General features: G+C 35.0%; 2 protein-coding genes across 2 annotated transcripts in view; one reads left to right on the top strand and one right to left on the bottom strand.

Moving 5' to 3' along the window:
• LOC108969087 (diacylglycerol O-acyltransferase 1) overlaps window positions 1-3287 on the bottom strand; it is a 27047-nt gene extending 23760 nt beyond the window's left edge. Inside the window, exon 1 of the mRNA XM_018933591.1 lies at window positions 3023-3287. The gene's annotated coding sequence lies outside the window, so the exon portion shown is untranslated. The remainder of the gene's footprint in view (window positions 1-3022) is intronic.
• LOC108969088 (trans-1,2-dihydrobenzene-1,2-diol dehydrogenase-like) overlaps window positions 1-6000 on the top strand; it is a 66484-nt gene that overhangs the window by 17008 nt on the left and 43476 nt on the right. The gene's annotated exons all lie outside the window — the stretch shown is intronic.

Genomic DNA, 6000 nt, shown 5'->3' with positions numbered 1-6000 from the left:
TTGTTAATGTCTATTAATTAATTTCTAACTTTTAATAATTTATTGTTACATTTTAAAATATTTTTAGTTTTTTCATCTTTTCATTTATAAATTCCGTTCTGTTTTTTATTTTATTTTATTTATTTTTAGTATTTTTCCTAATATTTTGGCTTTTTTTGTAGTTTTTATTTATTAACTTTTAATTTTATTTTTATTTATCAACATTACTGTTTTATTTTTTAATTTTATTACTGATTTTATTTATTTAATTCGCCACTTTTCTCCTGTAAGATAACCACTGTTATCTAATTTATATCTAAATTGTTCTTCTTCATTTATGCCAACCACCATTTTCGCATCAAATCGCAATCTGCGTTCGGATTTATTCCAATTAATTTTATCGTCACTTTTGTGGCACCTYTTTGTTTAAGCAGCCAATTTTGCATATTTACTTGTTTAACATGTCATCATTGTTGTGGTTTGCCATAATTTATAGACACACAGCACGCACGATATACACAATGCTGTCAAAGTTAGTTAGTGAATAAACACTTCCTTGCTGTCTGTGAGTGTTCTCGCTATTGTCATGTTCGTCTAAATTGTCAATTACGCATAGCACAAACACATAAAAGCTAATCGTTCATTAAAACATCGCTTAATCTTTTCCAGCGCAAGCTTAATCCAACCGCTGCCAATTTTATGTCATTTACATTTTATTTCTACCTTTCATTTTGTGCATTTAACCAGATTTTGTGACTTTGCTGTTTGTTGTTAGCTCTTTTATTGCGTTCGAGCGTCTCATTTAGCTKTCAATCTGCTCAAACAACTACAGTGCGGAAGTGAGGCAATGCCAAAGTACGTTGATACCAGCAACATAAACAAATGTTAAATAGCTCGTTTGTTGAGTGTCAAAGGCCGTGCAAATAGCGGCTTTTAGATCAGTTAGTAGAAATGTGAGTAGTGCTTTAAATATTGACACGAATGAATGGTYCAAGAGTCCAAAGAGTTATTAAAAAAGAATCCAGAGAGCACAAAATGTAAAGGATTAGGCCTAACCTGTTGACTTTTGTATTATTAGTAGTCATTTAACTTTTGTTAATTTAACTCTAAATTTTAAAAGTTAACTTCTATAGATTGGCAACGTTATTATATTTGACTTCTTAATTTTCCTAACGGGTATCTTTAGTATTATTGCAAAAAGTTTGAGAACATTATCATTAATAACTGTGCGATAAATAGAACCATTACTGATAATTATCACTGTAAATATCGAATACCGAGCTTAATTTGCATAACACCTGCTGTGCTTTACTTATGTATGCATATATTTCRCTTTTTTGTTTATTATATTGAGGCAAAAGTAAATAAATGAAGAAAAAATCGTAAGAAAATGAAATTAAAAGTAAATGAATGCACAACATGCCAAGAAAAACTGCTATAGATTGTGATTTATTATATGTTTTCAGACATAGTGAGTGAAATTAGTTATTGAAAAAAAGCTGGGTTGTCTACCAAACAATCTTAGTCTTATTCTTTTGCCGAAAATTGTTTAAAAAATCGATCAGCCTATAGACTTAGTTGTTTGCTATGTTTCAGTAGATTTGTTAAAAACCCCAAAAATTTGGTAATGTGAAAAAGTCGATATACAAAAGTTATGGATCCTTTTATCACCAACAACACTGCCATATAAGTTTTTTCCATAGGACTCGTAGTATCGCCGGAAAACGAGACAAACCATTCCTAACCCTTAAAAATTCAAACACGCCCCTTTCCTTCCTTTTTCAGACCTCAGATCGCCAGTAAATTATTTTTCTTCTAATGTTTGCTGTTTATCTTTCGTTTCCGACGAGTTTCAATCTACAATGAATTGTTTTTATTTAAAGGCTTCTGCACCAGTCTTTCTAATTTAAGAAAAGTGAACTGAACTTTTGTTTCCGATATCTCGAAACTCGTTTTGAAAAGTAATTCTGCTTGAGACGGATTTTTTTTGAAGAGTTAAACCGGTTCGGAAAATATTTTATTGTTGTTGTTGTCGACAGTCCTTAGCCGCATAAAAATCATACTAACGGTGCTTACTGATGCTATAACAACATTTTTACTTTTCTTTAGAAAGTGCTGTTAAACAACAACAATGCCAGTATAAACCATTGTGGAAAATATAATATAATAAAAATAATCCAACAATAAAAGCACAACAAAAAATTTTTTTTGGTGCAAATCCATAAAAAAAGTAAATACCGGTATCTAAAAATACCTCGGCTTGCTACGTGTGTTTGCTTAAATGTAAACAACTAGGCAGCTTGTCTGTCGGACAGACTTGCTTGCTTGTCAAAGCTCGATAAAGTTTATATTGGGTGAGGCGTCCAATTATTAGTGCAAATAGTTCAAAGTACCACAGAACGTTAGATAAATTATTGATTGTTGTTGTTGGTGTTGTTTGACATGTGTTTTGTTGTCATAAATGTCAGGGTAACGCACGCACGTGAATAAAGGCACACGCAACGTAGACGCGATCACGCAACAGCTGAGTGGGCCTCAAGTGGACAAAATATATGTTAAGAGAGGCAGAGAAAAAAGAGATGAGGCAATATGGGTGGGTGGCAATTTCTTGTTTTATTTTTTTAATAATTTTGTTTTATTTTTTTTCATATGACGAGTTTATTTTAGGGTTTATTCCAGTGCACATATTCAAACATATGTATATTTCTGTTCAAGCTTTCTTCAATACATTTTACATTTACCGCTTTTCTCTATACTCTTCACAACATGCGAAATGAGCACAATCGAACAAGTTACTTGTGCACGCGATAGAATTAACACAAACGAAGTCGGTAAAAATATAGATATATAATTAAATAAACAGTAAAGTAAAAATAACAAAATAACTGTGTCAATTGATCGACGAAAGACGGCAATCACCGCGAACAAAACATATAACTCATGAAATCAAGTGAATTTTTTTTTTCGTTTTCGTTTTCGCTTTTTCTCTTTTGGTTTATCACCAACAAAAGGGGTGGCAGATATCGCGCTAAAAGATACCTACTTCTCTTGCGTCGCTTTTATTATTTTGTTTTTAATTGTTTTATTCACAAGTTGAATGTGCGAACACAAACACCAGCTGCCGCGTAACCGTGTACAAAGAACCGAAATACAGGAAATTACTGCAATGCAAGTGRACTGTGTGCGGCCGTTGGACGGGTTCGTCTAAACGAGAAGGCGACTAGTTGTGGATGAGTACCGGACTGCAAGTCCCACGAGCGAACTGCTATCGACAACGCTTTGAAAGCAACTGAACTAAACGTGGGGCGAAGCGGCCAAAAGCGGTATGCGTCTCCCGGTATGGAGCCCATAAAGCGACGAGAATGAAAATGCCGACAGCGTAGCAGACGAAACAAGTTGGCTGCGCGCGATCGGCACGATCAGCTGGCAGACGCAAATGCTGCGGTGCATACAATCAGGCATGGAGCAGTTTTTAAGCTCTTTCATTCTTAATTCTGCATTCGTCTTTATTATTTATATTTCATATGTCATATATTTATTTCTGTATATACTATGCATATTTGCACACGCTTCTTCACAATCTGTCTCGCTATCGGTAACGAAGCCGCGTGTGAATGCGTGCAGACGCCGAGAAATGTTTGAAAGTAGTCACGTAGAGCGCGACCGGTCGTCGATTCCGTTTTGTCTTATTCGTTATACTGTTTGCATGCTGCTGCTGCAGAGGTAATCGCAGTGAGCGCGTCGTCAGTGAATTGATACGGAGGTCAGAAGGCAGTGAGATGGATGAGAGATTGAGGCTTCTGATATAAATTTCTTTCGTTTTTTGTCGAAAAGAACGGAAACGAGATGCTCGCAAGAGTGAATGCAACAAAATTAAATAATTTCTTTGTGTAAAAAATTAAAAAAAATATTTTTTTTTGTTCCTTTGCGTATTTCATTTTGCAGCGATTTATTTCTTAGAATTGTATGTGATAAAACTATAATTATGTACATTTATGTAATAACAAATTATAATTACGTCTTGATAAAATACTAAAGTACCGTTAGATTTGTAATATGGGAGGAGATATGCATAATTTTGCAATAAGCGAATACAATAGCAATGTTAAATGCAAATGTACAGTGCTAGCCAAAGAAATAGAGCTACATTTATAAAAACCTGCGAAAAAACAGAGACTTCTTCAGATCCCAGTACCAAAAATTGTGTGTTTCATTRAATATTATTCTAGTAGTTTACCAAATCCAATATCAATGGATATCTTCATACCATAGCCGAATTCTTTCTTTTTCAAGGCTGTTGTTTCATTTGCGTTGGGGTTGGTTTTTACGTGGCGGTTCCCAAACCCAGTCTACAATTCTGATTAGAGATGGTTTGCCAGCTCACCTTAGCTTGCCTTCAAACGTATGTCCTTTGGTTACCCAGAGGATATTTATTCTAAGACCGGAAGTCCTGAGCTGCTTGAGCCATATGTAAAAGAATTGTTTTTGGCCACTCCCAAATGAATGGCAATCAGAAGACTTTCCTCACTGGCTTGAACTTCTACACATGGCTCTATTCTTCATCGAGTTCATGCTTTATACCCTAGAGTATAACCAAGCACTGATTCATTTGTGTTTTAAAATTTTTTGTGAATTTAAATCTAGTTTTTCTTTTTATGTTATATCTTCCTGGGTTAATAATTTGAATACTTTTGAAATCAATGTGAAGTAAATATAATTATTAATGTACCKTATTTGCATATAGTTTTATATTAATTTATCAATAATGTTACAATGCGTTGTCATCACATACTTGTCTAATAGCCCTTTGGAACTTTACGCTATCGCTTGATGTGGTTCGTAATGTTCTATTCCGCTTAATTTGCTACGTCATTTTATTTATTTCTGCTTTACAYTTTTTATGTAATTATTAATGTACGATGTATAAGCTTTCACTCTTATCTGCGCTTCCCATGATTCATGAAAAAAATATACATACACATCCACATACGTCTGTGCGTGTTGCAAACAGAGAGAGAGCGCGTAAACCGATCACTCTGTCTTTGATAGCGTTGACAAGTCAATGTAAATCGCTTATGCCCTGAAGTATGCAATAATTTTAACATTTGGTGGGCGGGAGCGATGTTAATCCCGAAAATCATATATTTTTTTATTGTGGTGATATCGAAAACCAGTGGTAATACTCGTATATATTAGGTTGTCAAAAAAGTCTTGCGGTATTTTCGCTAGTTGGCGCTGAGAGCGCGTAGTTCTAGTTTTATTCGCATCGGGTCATGCTATACCTTTTTGAAAAGCTAATTTCACGCGCTAACACGTGTTTGATTGATTGTCGTTTCTTTTAAGTCGTTCGTGAGTTATAGCGTCGCAAACATGGAGAAAAATAAAGAGAAAATACGGCATATTTTACAGTACTACTACGATAAAGGCAAAAATGCAKCTCAAGCCGCCAATAAAATTTGTGCAGTTTATGGACCCGATACAGTTTCCATTTCCACCGCACAACGATGGTTTCAACGTTTTCGTTCTGGTGTAGAGGTGGTCGAAGATGCGCCACGCGATAAAATCGCTGAATTGGTCGAAAGAGACCGGTATAGCAGCAGCCGTAGCATCGGTCCAGAGCTGGGCATGAGTCATCAAAAAAATTTTATGAACAATTGAAAATTCAATAAAAATACCGCAAGACAACCAAATGTTATAATACAACAGTCGATATATAGATAGCGCCACCAGAGGGCGCTAGATTCAAAAAGTCCTATTTACTTTGGCACTCACCTTGTATACGTTACTTTGGTCGATTTTATGATCAGTTTGCTGACAATATTTTTGAGGGAGTAGTCATTATCTTTCCTGAGATTTGCCTGTTATCCTGGTTCATTTATATCGGTTCAAACCTTCCCCTAGTCCCTATATTAATTGTCCAGAATAAGCAACACATGGAAAAGCTTCAGTTGTGACAGACAGGTGCATCCTGGAGCTCCTGTCAATATAAATTATACAACGAAGTTTTTTACTTTCGTGGAA

This window comes from Bactrocera latifrons, unplaced genomic scaffold (genome assembly GCF_001853355.1).
Source record: "Bactrocera latifrons isolate USDA-ARS-PBARC rearing strain unplaced genomic scaffold, ASM185335v1 scaffold_24, whole genome shotgun sequence".
NCBI classification, from domain to species: domain Eukaryota; kingdom Metazoa; phylum Arthropoda; class Insecta; order Diptera; family Tephritidae; genus Bactrocera; species Bactrocera latifrons.
The sequence above is the reverse complement of the archived record's forward strand: the minus strand, read 5'-3'. Positions and strand labels throughout refer to the sequence as shown.